The sequence below is a fragment of the Falco naumanni genome, chromosome 1, assembly GCF_017639655.2.
Source record: "Falco naumanni isolate bFalNau1 chromosome 1, bFalNau1.pat, whole genome shotgun sequence".
NCBI classification, from domain to species: Eukaryota; Metazoa; Chordata; class Aves; order Falconiformes; family Falconidae; genus Falco; species Falco naumanni.
The window spans coordinates 111,129,725-111,144,168 of NC_054054.1; the positions used below are offsets into that span (position 1 = coordinate 111,129,725).

The following is a 14,444-nucleotide window of genomic DNA, read 5'->3' on the forward strand; positions in this document are numbered from 1 at the left end:
AGCAGAGAAGGAAACAGAGGAACAAGCAGTTAAGTGTTTCACTCAAATACTCCATGAGAAAGCATCAAACCAATGCCAAGGCTCCTGATCCCCAGTGCCATGCTCAAACAACTAGACTCAAACATCTTGTTTGTACAACTCGGTTCAAAAGCAGTTAGTTATCCATGAAGCCCCATTTAAGTTCATTTACCAGTGCACTTCCGACCCCTTGTAGTCCAGTCCCAAAGTCATGAGTTCTGCTAGTGTTTTGCAATCAGCTGATAACTCTCATTGAATTAGACGTTTAAGGTCAGCTTGCCCTCAGCATGCTGAAGTTTGTTATTAGTATTTAAATTAATTTCAGCATTGTCTGGGCTAAATAAAATGCAGACTTTCTCAGAGATCTCCTCACAGAAGCCTTTTGATTTCAATGCTGCAAAAAGAATACACAAGTCTCACCAAACCTCTGCATATTGTATTTGCTGTGTGAAATGTAACTGCCATAGTTTCTAACGAGCATCTTGAATTCAACTGACCACAAGACAATGTTCATGTACCGCTAACCATTGTGAATGTTCTGTTTGTTTTAATAATGTTGAACTAGACCCTAAACACGAAAACTGTCTGGATCCTCAACTCTATACAACCCCTACACACTTACTTTCACAGGTGTCAATAGCCTGTCAAATAGGCTAACTTCTACAGAGAGACTGAAAAAAACCCCTGTAATTTACAGAAAGATACAGATTGAGAATTGGATCCTGCAAAGATTTAACAGGTAACAAACACATCGTGCGCTCTAAGCCTGCTCAGTTACATAAATACACATAATCACAGTTGAATCTTCACAGAACCTGTGCCACGATGTCCTCCCTCCCCCTGAAGAAACCAGCTCACATTCGAGGTCTGAAGACACACAGCACTTTACTAACTCCCCAGCTCTGCAGATATCAAGGTATATAAGACGCAAATTGTGTTCACACTACAAGCAATGAAAACTCTGCAATTCAAATGCAAAACATAACATACCTGGTTTTGCCCGAGGTGAAACAAAGCCCAATTCACTTCCCCACAGTTCTACTATTATCATTAGTAAAATTTTTGGCTTGACAGTGAAATGCACATGTAAATAATACTACACTTTCAAAGTTTTTATTACAGTTTCACTTTTAAGATCATTTTTATTATCGCAAAATACACCTCAGCATAAAACTTGCATAATGTCAGCTGGAAATTAAGTTTCTGTTTTTTTCAAACCACCCCATTCTGAAGACAACTACATTAGTGAAGAGAACATTATTATTTCAGTGAAAAAGAGGTATAGGTTCTTTCAAAGACTCTACATATCGGTAAGTCATATAAAAAGGAAATTAACAAAACTAGTTTTATTTAAAGGTTTCTTGTTTAGAGCCCTGGGATCTGTGGCATTGCTAATCAACACAAAGAACTTTAAAACAATTAAATGGACTTGTACTTTCACCACCCCAACTGAATGAACACAGGTAGCAGAAAACAAAGGAACAAAAAAGGTAAAACCAAAGTAAAAATAGATGGTATCTGCGTAAAAAGTTGACTACTTAATTGCTTTTACTGAACACAAAAGATCAGCAACGTGCTCACCTGAACCAGGACTAGAAGTAAGTTTCCAGATCAGGAGAGGGCAAAGAGGTGATTTTTGCACCAGACAGGCCACCAAGCATCAAGCCATTTACCTGCAGAGCTCCCTGCCTGTGCTCCACCAGGCCAGGCCAGGTGCTGCTGCCTTTTAAGACTGGCTCAGCCTCAAAACTTTGCCAGCCTGTACGTCTACGCAACCGCGTGGGCTATGATTCAAACTCTGCTCCACCTGAGCCATGCCTCCCAGCTAATCATTGTGCATTGCTTCACTTCCCATCCTAAACTGTTCTCAGCAGGTATCAAGTACCCTGCGAGGTTCTTTCGCCTCTAATGCATTGAAAGTACCTCATCACAAACTCAATGTCCACAGGTTAGAAGTTCTAGTTAAGTTTTCAGATTTACTGTACCAACATTATATAAATAAAGCCAAATATACAAGTGGAATATATGCTTCTTAGGTCTCCTCAGGTGAAATAATTCTATGTCACTTCCAAAGAGAACATATAGACAAATAAAAGAGCCTATATTTCTAAACACACAGGACTGTGTCTAAACTCTACTGTCTTTGAGAGAATTTGGCATCGCTTAAATGGCTTGCAGAACATTTACAGCCTGCTAAATTGGAACTGCCTACAGTTTTACTTTGGTTTATATTTTTTTTTAACACAGTATATTTTGTTTTAAAACTTTCTCAAGATGATTTAAGTGACACCACAAAAGGAGAGGCGACAATAATCATTGGGTTTGTTCTGCAAATCTGCTTTTACAACTTTTATCTTTTGTCAGCACCCCGCAGCATCTTCCAGAAGGCATTCCCAGGGCTCCGTTCAGCCCCTCGGCAAAACCAGGCCCCGAACTCTTCCCGTAAGATCTCGAAATCGCACCAGAGGTGGGGAAGGATGACAATACAGAAGCGGGATGCTCACGCCGGGGGAGCGGGCGCCTCACGCCGATATGGCGGCTCCGACACACTCGATTTTATTTTTTGTGAATTAAGTGGCTGGCACGAGGCAAAGGCACCACCAACTTGTTGTTCTCCGCGCTGGAGCAGCCGCCGCCGGGCCCGCCGCGGGAGGAGAGCGAGGAGGCCACACGGCTCCCAGCCCAACCACGCAGCGGGACCAGCCGCCGCGGGGAGCGGCACGGCGGAGCTCCGGCGGGACCCCTCCCTCCCGCCACGGGAGGAAACCGGGCGGCTGCCCGCGCCGCAGCCCCGCCGCTGGAAGCCCCCTCCCCTAGCCCAGGGCAGCCCGAGCCGAGCCCCGCACCCCGACAAAGCCGGCAGCGCGGCACGGCACGGCACGGCGCGACACAACATGGCACAGCTCCGCCGCCTCCCGCCGGCCGGCACGGCGCGGCCCGCGCTCCCCGGCCCCGCCCAGCCCTGCGGCCCCCGGCCCACACGGGCCCCTCCGGCCCTTCCCGCGGCGGCGGGGCGCTCACCTCAGGGTGCCGGGCGCTGCGGAGGCGCGGCGAGCCCCCGGCCTGGCGCTGGGCAGCGGAGCTGGCGGGGGTGCAGCGCCGCCCCCCCATTCACGGCGAGGGCCCACCCCCGGCCCGGCCCGCCCCCCGTGCCCGCCCCGCCGCCGCGGTGGTGTGATGGGGGAGGTTACCTCAGGTCAGCCACCTCTAACCCCGCCCCTCGCAGGGACCCGCCCCGCGCCGCTCCTATTGGCTATCGGAAGGGACGCAGCGGGGGGTGTGACCAATCAGGCGGCGCGCGGGGGGCGTGAGCTATGAGGAGACGCCTATGGCCTGAGCGGCCGGCGGGGCGCGCCTACTGGCTCCCGGCGCGGGGGAGGCGCTGCGGCGGGGCTCACACTCACACACACACCCCGCCTCGGTTGGCGCGGCTCCGCGCCCCCATAACCCCGCCAGGCCGCGGCGCCGGGCCCCGTCCATTGCACCCCCTCCCGTGGGGCCCGGCCTCCCGTGGGGCCCGGCACAGACGGTGAGGCCTTGCGCGGACAGCAGGCACCAGCGCCCGGACAGGCGAAACCTCCCACCCGCTGCGGAGCCCGGCACCGGCTGCAGGACCCCCCACACCCAGCGAGACCCTCGGCCCAGCGCTCAGTGCCCCACGTGCGACAGCACGATCCCTCCCGGGCACCGGCAGGGGCACCGGGCAGGAACACGTGCCGGGACGGCAACAGGCCCGGCCCTGCCAGAGCGTTTCTTGCGCGTTCTCTGACCTTTAGCCACTCGTTCTGCAGATGGGCAATTATAAATAACTGCCCTTTCTGCCTTATTTTACTTTTACAGTTTTGTTTAAAGATTGCTGCTGAAATTTAATTCGACTAAGCAATGCAGGTTTAACTCCTAATGCTGCTGGATCTAGCTCTGTGCACACAGATCCTCTTCCTGCTGGAGTGGCAGCAGTTCCAGGGTACAGCAGCATTAAGCATCCCACACAGGCAGTTTTGGTGTCCCCTGAGCACTTTCCTGCAGGACTTAGGCACAGAACCCACACCCACATGTCACTGTACCCTTCTCTCCTGCATGGGGAAACTGGGTTTTCTTGTACAATTTATACGCATGCCGGGCTTTATTCCTGCACTGCAAATAAAGGGTGATGCCAGGTTTGAGAGGATACACCTGAGAGCTCCTCCTGGCTCTGGGGTAGCTCAGGCTCACAGAAACTTCACTTGCAGCAGCACGAGCAGTAACAGAACAGTGAATTTCCTCAGTCACAGACCTCAGTTCAAAACTCCAGGCAATTCCTTTTTAAAATGTGTTTTAAGACCAAGCCTACAGTTACAGGGGATGCAAGACTGTGCTCTACCAGGACACAGTACACTGACTGGAAAGCACATGTTGGAGTAAGTGCCTCCTGCAGGCAAGTATTACACATCTAGAAAATCTTATTTGGGGCTTTGTGGTTAATATTATGAGGAGGAACAGACCATGTTCTCACCTCCATCTGGACTAAATCTGGAAAATTGTTCTGGGCATGGACACTTATTTATATCTCTGTAGATGTGTCTTTCACATAAGGAATCTTCCTCCATGTAAATACTTTTACAAAGGATCTAAAAGCAAAGGCTAGCTCAACATTAGCTTAATCGTATACAGTACTAAAGCCCAACTCATGCAAAAGTGAGGGGGAGTACTTGGCATGCTGAGGGACTGTGTCCTAAATCACTGATAATAACTATACACAGAACTTACAAAATCAGAGATTACGACAGGGGCTTAGTTCATCCTGTCTAGTGCTCCGAGTACCCTGGCTGTGCTAAAACATGCCTACTGCTTGTCTGCCCTGCCCATTTCATCCGTTCAGATAATAAATACTATTCAAATAGTGCTGGAGGAGTGATTGCTACATATAATTAAATCCTGTAGCAACTCTCCCATTCAAGGGCAAAGAGAGGAAAGTGCACATGAAAAAGAGCAAATGAAATGCATTAACCTTAAAAACAAAAGCACGGATTTGGAAGGTGCTTTTAAAATTACCCAGTAACAATAGCCTTGGGCCACCCTCAGCTTTGATGGCCTTAAAGCAGCACTTCATTTATCATTATAACATTAATGGTTGGGCTTTTTCACAGCTGGATCCTGGTGCACATCATACAGGACAGCTACATCATAGAATAGATCCCAGAATATTCCATTATGTGAATTTTACACATGAAGGCTTTGGGCTGTATACCTTTCACATCTACTCTTACCCACTGAAGGCAGCAAGAAAATCTCGCCTCACTGTGAACAAGTGTTGGTGGAACACTTTTTACAAGGACATACAATTTCGGAGACATTACCATAACTGATTTGGAACATACTGCAGGGTAAGGAATACCCAGCAATTATTATTGCCCATGCCGAATCAAATCCTGCATTTAGGACACTTGGTGAATTTTGCTGTGACTTACATAGGAGCAGAAATGAGTTCAAAATTTCTCTCAGTTCTAGATTGAAGCAGAAATAGTTAAAAATGTGTTCAACCTTCAAACCGGGAGCAGCAATAACCTGTGTTTTAGTACGAACATACTCTTTCACAAAGTTCAGACATACTTTCCAATATTTTTATCAGATTTTGAATTGTAACCACATTCCTGCTTTGGGGGGAGGGGGATGGTTAAATGCATGTGCTTTTTCTATTATGTTCAGAAACTGGACGCCGTACATTATTTACTCTTATTACGCGACTTAGGAGTGCACGTACTCTTTACACGTGCAACCCCCACCCACCCACCCCCACCATTTTCTCAAAAAAGCAAGTGTAGCCTTTAGTAATGCAAGTAAATAATTTCCAGCAAAATACAGGGAAAATATTATTACCTTTTATGATGCCAAGTTAGGGTTCCACCTCTCTTCCCCAGGCTCTGATAACATCACCAGTACAAACACAAAAAAGATCATCCTAGGTTAGGGGGGTTAGTGACGCCATCCATTCTGGCACAACTCACGTCCTGGCAGACAAGTGAAAAAGAGAAAGGTCAGATTGCTTTTTAAAGCAAAATTATGTTTTAGCTATTTCAAAAATGCCACAGAAGATTTTAAACATCAGAAATTAAATGTTTATCCTCACAACACTGACAATATCTGCCTGTTTTTAAGGATAATCACTAACAAAATACCTCATTCTCTCCAGTTAGCAGGTTAGCTGCCATCGCTAAATCAGTCCATGAGATGTGCTGTTATTGGTCATAAGTTTTCTTACAGCTTCAGGAAGCACCCTAAACCATCTTGTAAAACCACAAAGTTAGGCTCCTCTTGGCATTCCCAGCCCAGGACGAGAAGCTGCAGAACTAATCAGAAAGCAGAACAGCACTGTAGATGGGATGGTGAACATTTAGTAACAATACTTACTAATGACATTAAAAATAAACATTTAGTTGCTTGACATTATTTATAATCTAATTCTCTTTCCAATATTTTTTAATTTTTGCTGAGGCTGAGGAATTTGGGATTCCTAATGCTTTCTATCTTGAGAAAGTTGCATAAAAATTAGCAAGTATGGAAATATAGCTTAAAAAAAGGATACAGAAGTGAAGCATCTTATTTGGATAAGATGTTTTTCATCAGCTGAGTGAAAACACACTTATTGGCAAGGTTATGAAATCCTCCTCTGTAAAGGTTGCTAATAGGTGTATCTCAGAGATCTATGCACTGCATTTCACAAGCAGAGAAAAGTGAGCAACCATTTTTATTTTCCATTAATATACTAATTCCAAAGTAAAAGGTTCATTCAACTAGGTAAGCATTTGAATGTGTTAATTTACCACTACATACACTTTGTACTACACTAGCTGGGGGGATTCTGTGGCATTTTATACTTTTCAAGAATTTTACGTTGGAAAATGCTGAATAGTATCCTTATTCTATATCCATTCTTTATGGTTGGTGTCAAGTTGCAGTTATGGTAACTGGATGTCAATCACAAACAGAGCACTTCAGAAAAAACAGTTAACACAATCATTAATATGAGGGCCAAATTATCAGGAAGCCCTCCTAGGTATGGAGCAGATCAAATGTACCCTCACACTAGCCCTGCTATTTGAGATCCTTGAACTGTCTTACCTTTTCACACCTTTACCATAGTGATGTTTGGGGTTTTTTTCCAATTTTACTATTGGCTTTTCAATTTTAAATTAAAAAACAACACTGAACTAAAGCAGCTGAATACACTAAAATAAAAAACCTGCAGGAGTGCAAAAAGAATCTGGTTTTTATACCACCTGATAGATTGTAAATATTAAATATTTATACCAAAATCCATTCTTACCCACCATGAATATCTAAACTAAATAAGCATGCAAAATAAATATTTATGTGCAAGCCCTTGCCACTACACTTGCTCCTTTTTTAAACTTAAACATCTTCTTAACTTAAACATTATCAATGCTTATGGAAACGTTTTGTCTCTAGACTAACAGTCATTTGAAATGACAGCGGTTATTTTAGACTGAACAGCAATATTCTATCCTTCTGTGATCGCGGGGACGTAAACCTGTTATTCAGCATTGACAAGCCTCTGGCTTTGGAGGAAAAAGTGATTTCCATCGCCACCTCGTGTCTGATACAGAAAACGCCAATTCTCGAAAAACGATCTACCCAACAGCCTAAAGAAATCTCACCGGGGCTTTTTGATTAAACCTGCAGACAGTAGCCTGATAATTTTCTCACTTATTTCTGTACGCGGCCCCTACGTATTGCCTCCGAGTTTGCTGGGCAAAGCCGCCCCCGAGAGCTATTGCATTTCACCCAGTGGCACACGGGGCTCAGCCTGGGCTCTCTCCTGGCTCCTGGGAGCACTTTCCACCAGGGCTGGCAGATAAGCACAGGCAACCTTCATTCCCTAAGCAGTTTTAAGCTTTATTAATGATCTACAAAGCCCGAGATGGCCTGGGACCAGCCTGCTTGGCATCACTTCTCCCCATGCCGGAGCTCCAGCAGAAACCCCCGCCAGCACCCGTGACCCGTTGCAGCACTGTCCTTGCCCTGGACTGGGAGCTGCCCCCGGCTGCGGGAAGGCTCATCCTTACAGCGGACCCGTGAAGGCAGGCGATGCTGGTTTACTTCACCCAGCCGCCCGCTGTACCAAGGGTCACCCTTGCCCACGGGTGTTCAGTACGTTTGGGGGAGGCTCAGGCGTCCTTGTGACTCTCTTTGGGGAGAAGGCTTTAGGAAAGGGTTCTGTTTGCCTCAGCAACGGAACAGCTATGTGGGGCCACATTCTAGAAGGCGCTCATCTCCATGGCAACCAGCGACCTGCAGCAGGACCACAGCGCGCCCCAGAACCCTCTCCCACGAGACACTGCATTTACCTGCTTCATCCGTTTCAGTGCTTAACTCCGGGAATCGTGTTCAGGACCAGAGTTAACTTGTGATATACCTATTGAAAGGAAATTTAACCAACAGGTAATATTTTTTTCCAGGTTGGTTTTTTTACCAAATTCCACATTTCTCCTAATTGGATCAAAACTAGAAATTAGTACAAACTACAGTGAATTAAGGCTCTAATTTTAAAACCTCCATATGTTGTCCAGGTTAAAGGTGCAGGAGTTTTGAACAGGAATATGTGATTACAGAGCTATTTGGGGATCTCTACTAATCAGCTCAGTCTGCTGAAACACCTTTACAACATCACTCAAAAGAAGCAGTAAAGATAAAAAGGGCTTCCAGATCATGCTCATATTATTAATATTCAGCTTGTTTGCACACAACAGTCTCAGCAGAAAAGGTGAGTTGTTCATATACTTGCAAGTTCTGAGTAAAACTAAGGATTGTGTAAGAGACTAACATGTAATATTAGGAATAAATATATCTTTGTATGTTAATTTTCTCTCCTCTACCGTATGCTGAACCAAGTCTTTAATCCATACGCCCTCAGCTCAAATTCTTGCACCTTTGCTGTCAGCAAAATGTCGAAATTTCAAATTAGTTACTAAAAGAGGGTAGTACTGACTTAACTGTGCATTGTAATTAAAAGTGGTCCATCCTTCTCTCCATTCCCTCAGACTCCAGACACTACAAGTGTCATGTGGAAAATGCCTCAGAAGTATCCGGCAGCGTAAGAAGGCTGAACATCTTCCTGCAAGGTAAGGAGTCAATGGAAGAAGAAAGCTGTCAGGGCTCTTAATGGTGTGGTTAACATTTTCAGCTGTCTCAGCTATTCCTCAGCCACCTGACCAAAAAGGATCATGCAAAATTTACCCCTGTTTCACTAAAAAGTAGAAAGATCATTATAGCAACCTTTGATGGCTTGGTGCCATTCGACATCAGGAATGATCCATAAACTCTGAAACTTTCAGATTTCGGAATCGAGGTGTCTCAGTTAAGGGCCTCAGCTCCCACACAGCCTTTAGAGTCCCCAAGGGCAAAGGGACCCCAAACAGAGGGGATTCGGTCAACTATTCAGGGAGATGCCCACAGGTAGTTATGTTACTATAAAGTTAGACTCTGTGAATGTTGTCCTGTCAAGTGCAACAATTTACTCTTGTGCTTGGGCATTAAGAATAAAGTTAGTCCGGCAGAAAAGAACCACCAAAGGGATTACACACAGAGAAGCTGCTTGAATTTTCCTAATTGTAACATTAACAGTGAGCTAACTCAAACATTCCTTTCCAGCAGTATGTCCCTCACAGCTAACTGTGCTGGCCTGAACCTTTTGCAAGAAGAATTGCAAATAGTTTAAGAGAAGCCATTTCTAATGTCTCTTACCCTTTGCCAGCCCCTGGGATAGCAGCAACCACAGGAAAGTTAAGCAGAACCCAAGAAGTCATCACTCTGGAATGCTTTAGTCATCAAAGCCCTGTGCAAGTCAATCTGCTGTATTTGGAGAAGATGCATGGAGGCCAGACCGTAAAGAAACATACCCTGCAGAGCCGGAAAGCTGTCACCAGTGCAGAAAGGAAACCTGCTATCCGCCACACCTGTGTTTTACTAAAACACCACAGGGAAAAGTTTCAGAGAAAATTTATTCTTAGAGAAAAAGGTAAAAAGTTCAATGTAGCAAATAGATGTTTAGGTATGTCAGAGGATGGCAGTCTCCAGTTTCATGGAGCTTATACCTTCACAGCTATTAAAAAAACGAACAAACTATTTGTACCTTTCTATTAAAAAAAAAAAAACAAAACAAAAACCAAACAACAAAAAACTAGGAGAAAGTAGTGATTCAGAATGAACGCTACTGAAAGCTTCAGGTTTTGGAAAAATTCAGTGCTGTTGTTTTCACTTCCTTTAGGAGTGCCAGGAGGTTTTGGCAAATATAGTTTCCAATATTAATATAGAAAATTCTGTACACTGGGAAATGGCATACAAGCAAGAAAACTGCCCCTAGTACCTTACTGAAAATCACCAGGTGTGCTGCCACCTCTTGCCAACTGTGTCAGCGTGCAATTCTAGCCTTCAACTGTTTCCGGTTCTTCAGTTTAAACAGGAACAACCATCTGGTTTTAAAACTTCTTTTTATTTCCAGTGTTTCTGAAAGGGCTATCAAATTGTGTTGTAACAGCAAAGCTGCCCAAGCGGAAAGTTTTTGCAAAGGGTTTGACTGTCCCACATGTGCACCAAGAAAAACAAACTTCAGAGAGTAAGTACAAGCTCTCCCTCCAGAGCCACAAAAGCGGCATAGCAGTAGATGGAAGGATAGAAATAGATACTGGCTTTCAGACACAAAACTTTGACAAAGTTCTCCCAAACCGCAATTTCTTTCACTAGCAGTATTGCCCCTACCAATAAATGCATTGGGCTAGGCGCTTTGGGAACCCACGGCTGTAATGAGAAAGCAGTATTTAAGCACTGACTGCTTAAATAAGAAGCTACCCAGCCCCATGAGGCATCCTAGCTCCCCTTAAAAACCTCACCTGACTTCAGCAGGACATTACAAGCCCTTCTCCTGTGACTGGGTTTACACACCAGTTTTGCCTGGGGGCCAGGCAGGAACCGAAAGATATATGAAATATTTTAAAGTAAAAAGTTTCTGAGATTCTAGAAAGATTTACAGCTTCCTGTGAAAGCCTATAGGAGACTCTGAATTGTTCCTCTGCTCTGGTCCACGTAACTTAGCCTAGCCTAACTATAATGAAGAAAAGTTTGAACTGTCAAAGACTCGTAAACACATCTGAAATATTCTTCTTTATCTCCTTTTAGAGGGAATTCCATCCACAAATGACAAAGATATGCTGAACAGACAGAAACTAAGTATCACCAAAAGAGTGTTCATCCCTTGCATCCTGTTAGCTTTTGCAATATTGTTTTGCTGTATCGTGTTTGTTACATATGAAACTCCCTGCCTGGTAAGTTTTTGAACACAATAGCTTTTCATCTTGATCCCCCACCCTCATACAGCCTTGTAAGTATGACTGATGAGTTGAAATAAGTTTACAAAGTTCTCGGGAAGGGAGAACTGTCCTTACAGATATGGACAGAAACTGTGTGCCCAGTATAGTGAGACAAGAAAAATACATTGTCTGAGATCTGTAGACCTCCTGAATTCACTGTACTATGATGACTGCTACCATCTCACAAACATCTTGATATATCAGGACACTTTTTCCTAGAGGAAACCTTGTTCCTACTTCTCAGCAGAGATCAGCAGCAGAGTAATCCACCAGCTCCCTGGCAACACAGCTACTAGTTTATGAGAGGCATATTTGATTCTTGGTTGTAATCAACTGCTCCCCAAATTACTGCTGTTAATGTGAGGCCATTCTGTCAAACGGCAGCCAAGAACCAAGCTTGTACTCTTGTGCATGGGCAGCTGCTGGGCAGCTGGGAGAGGTACTGCTCATGCCAGAGGAAGAACAGTTTAAAGGTGAAAGAGAATAGACAAGACTTTCAAAGGACAGGTAACCCTCTCTAGTCTTCTAGGCTGCAGGATGCTGGTTGAGGGTCTATACGCAAGGGGGAGATACTGAGAACAGAAGACCTCAGGACCTGCTTCCTTCTGTAAAGCCTAAAAATCCAGTAGCATTCACCACGGCCCCTCTGGAAACACATCGCCATTTTTTAGCTTTAAACAGTGGCAATTCCTCACCATCTCCTACATGCCGCTAACTGCTTTTGCTTCTTTCCCAAGTGCTTGTGCCCTGCCTGGATCAACAGCATATGGAGCAGAAGAAGAAGAAGCCAGTCTGCAGCCTGTCTCCTAGTGCACAACCAAACAGCAACACTTTTAAACCCGTTTCTGAAGAGCACAGAACAGAAGTCACTGGAAGCTTGTGTTTGATTCAGCCTCCCTTTCCCAGATACTACTGGTCAGTGTCAACCAAATTTGACTGAATGATATCAGGCCTCAATGCAAACAGTTTCCAAGTGAAGATCTGATTAGGTAGTAAGGAGACAGCTCAGTCTGTGCCAGAGGGATGCTGGGTGGGCTCAGCCATCTCCATGCTGGCTGGCAGCCATCTGACAAGCCTTGTGTACCTCCCGGGCAAACAGCAAGCACGGCAGGTGCCATCGTGCCCATGGTCACCAGCAGAGATGGGAGGGAGCTCAGTGAGACAGGAGGGAAGCTGGGAATGTTGGTATAAGGCAGATGTATGGGGCCAGTCTGGGCTCATCCACTCCACACGATAACCTGGCTTTAGGTGCATCTAAGCAACAGTTACTGTGCTTGAAGATAGACCTATCCCCTCCCCCTCAAAAAATGACATATCCCTGAATTATTATGGTGCCTTTTCACGAAGAAATTATTTAATCTTGTGCTTCCTCACCATTAACTGCTGAGGTTGAACAGTTAAACTCTACTCCAACCTCTCGCTGAGACATGGGAACAAGTCACTTCAGCTTATCCAGTTGCTTGCCTGTCACCCAGCTCTAACAACTGCCTTGTAATGAAACTGGAGAGCTTAGCCCTGCCAACACACAAGAAGCCCTGTGAATATTACACATACAGAACAATCCGCTTGACAGCATTTAATTTGCAGAAATTATCAGTAAATAATTTCAAATAGCAAATGAAAATTACCTCATTTGTTAAAACTTCTAAGTAGAAAAAAGCAGCACGTGAGCATATTATTCATTACAAGTTATCCACTTAAGTCTTCTCAGAGTGTAACTGTAGCGAAAAATGTGCTATAGTGAGAGGTTCAGAAATTGAACTGAGACCCTTAAGGGCCATTTCACACAAGCCATTGAACAGCCATCAGCTGGTAACACCTCTGGGCCTCTACTAAGCTGAAAACCATCTGAACAGACTTAAGGCAAAAGACTTCTTCTGTCATGGCTCCCCCCAGGAGACATCTGGAGTGCTGCAAATTCTTTACTTCAGTTCAGCCAGGAGATGTCGCACCACTAAATTACTGATCTGAAAAACTCAAGTGCTAGTGTGTGTATAAGGTTGCTTAACGTTTCTCATGAACATTTTTTCTTCCCTTGCCAGACAGAGGCATACCAGCAAGACCCTGACGTGAAAAGATCCAAAACCATTTTCATTCATGAAACCTACCCGTGAAAAGCTACAGGCATCAGAAGAACGCCCTTTTTACCTGCGAAGATCCACCACCTTTCCCTCACCACTTACTGGAAAGAGCAGAAACCAACTGCTGAGAAAATACCCATATGCTGATTCCTTCCACTAACCACCCAGAACCTTATTTTAATTCCCAGTTACCAGAAAAACCTGTTAGCATAGGCAGTAAATATTTCATTGACATTCCAAACTCTGCCTCTCCCAAATTCTTAATTTTTTCCCATAAGTTTTCACATGCATTTGAGGCCTGGGCAAAAGGAAAAAGAAATAATTTCCAGTATTTTTCCTCTTGCTATTAAAATAGTTCAGACAAGGAGCATACATGTAGCAAACATCCCACAATACCAGACCTTCTTCTCCAGCCTCAGCAGGAATAATGCAGATATTAATTGTTGAGCTTTAGCACTTCTCCCGGCCTAAGTAGGTGCTTCACATTTTCAGGTGCTGATACAAAATCAGTCTGATCTATCTTCACAGTATGTATACCTAATGCAGTCTTCTGCTCTCAGACATGATCTGCCAAAGGCTACATCTGTCTGCTACAGACAACAGCTCTCAAGTTCCCAGAATTTGCATAAATGAACAGAAGCAGCCTTCAAGCCTCACAGTGAACAATATACAACTTCCTCTCAGTGATGCAGATCCTGTTCATCTAAATCAACATCATGCATGCTCTGAGGAACACCAGAAGAATCTCACACAAATTATCTCACAACAGCATAAAAAATGTTACACAGAAACAGCAATGACAGGCAGGTTCTGTGGAAGAGGTATGGGGTCACTGAGCTATGTGGGGTGGACATCGCCCTAGCCATGTTAGGTGCTTCAGGCAGGTCGAGTTTACTGCAAGAACAGTGCCCCAGCATAAGCAAGTGTTTGAAATCCATGAAACACCAGTTACATATGCCAGCACCAGGGCATCATAAATGTA

At 44.8% G+C, this 14,444-nt stretch overlaps 1 protein-coding gene across 9 annotated transcripts in view; it reads right to left on the reverse strand.

Annotated features, from left to right (window-relative positions):
- ACACA (acetyl-CoA carboxylase alpha) overlaps positions 1 to 14,444 on the reverse strand; it is a 148,031-nt gene that overhangs the window by 132,354 nt on the left and 1,233 nt on the right. For 4 of the 9 annotated variants that reach the window (XM_040577878.1, XM_040577902.1, XM_040577891.1 and 1 more), the window contains 4 exons: positions 9,010 to 9,130; positions 8,364 to 8,431; positions 6,174 to 6,344; positions 5,875 to 6,005 (listed from right to left, as the gene is read on the reverse strand). The gene's annotated coding sequence lies outside the window, so the exon portion shown is untranslated. Of the gene's footprint in view, positions 1 to 1,599; positions 1,721 to 3,039; positions 3,141 to 5,874; positions 6,006 to 6,173; positions 6,345 to 8,363; positions 8,432 to 9,004; positions 9,131 to 9,759; positions 10,081 to 14,444 lie in introns of those variants that run through there. The other 5 variants (XM_040577928.1, XM_040577872.1, XM_040577920.1 and 2 more) reach the window with 5 other exon arrangements.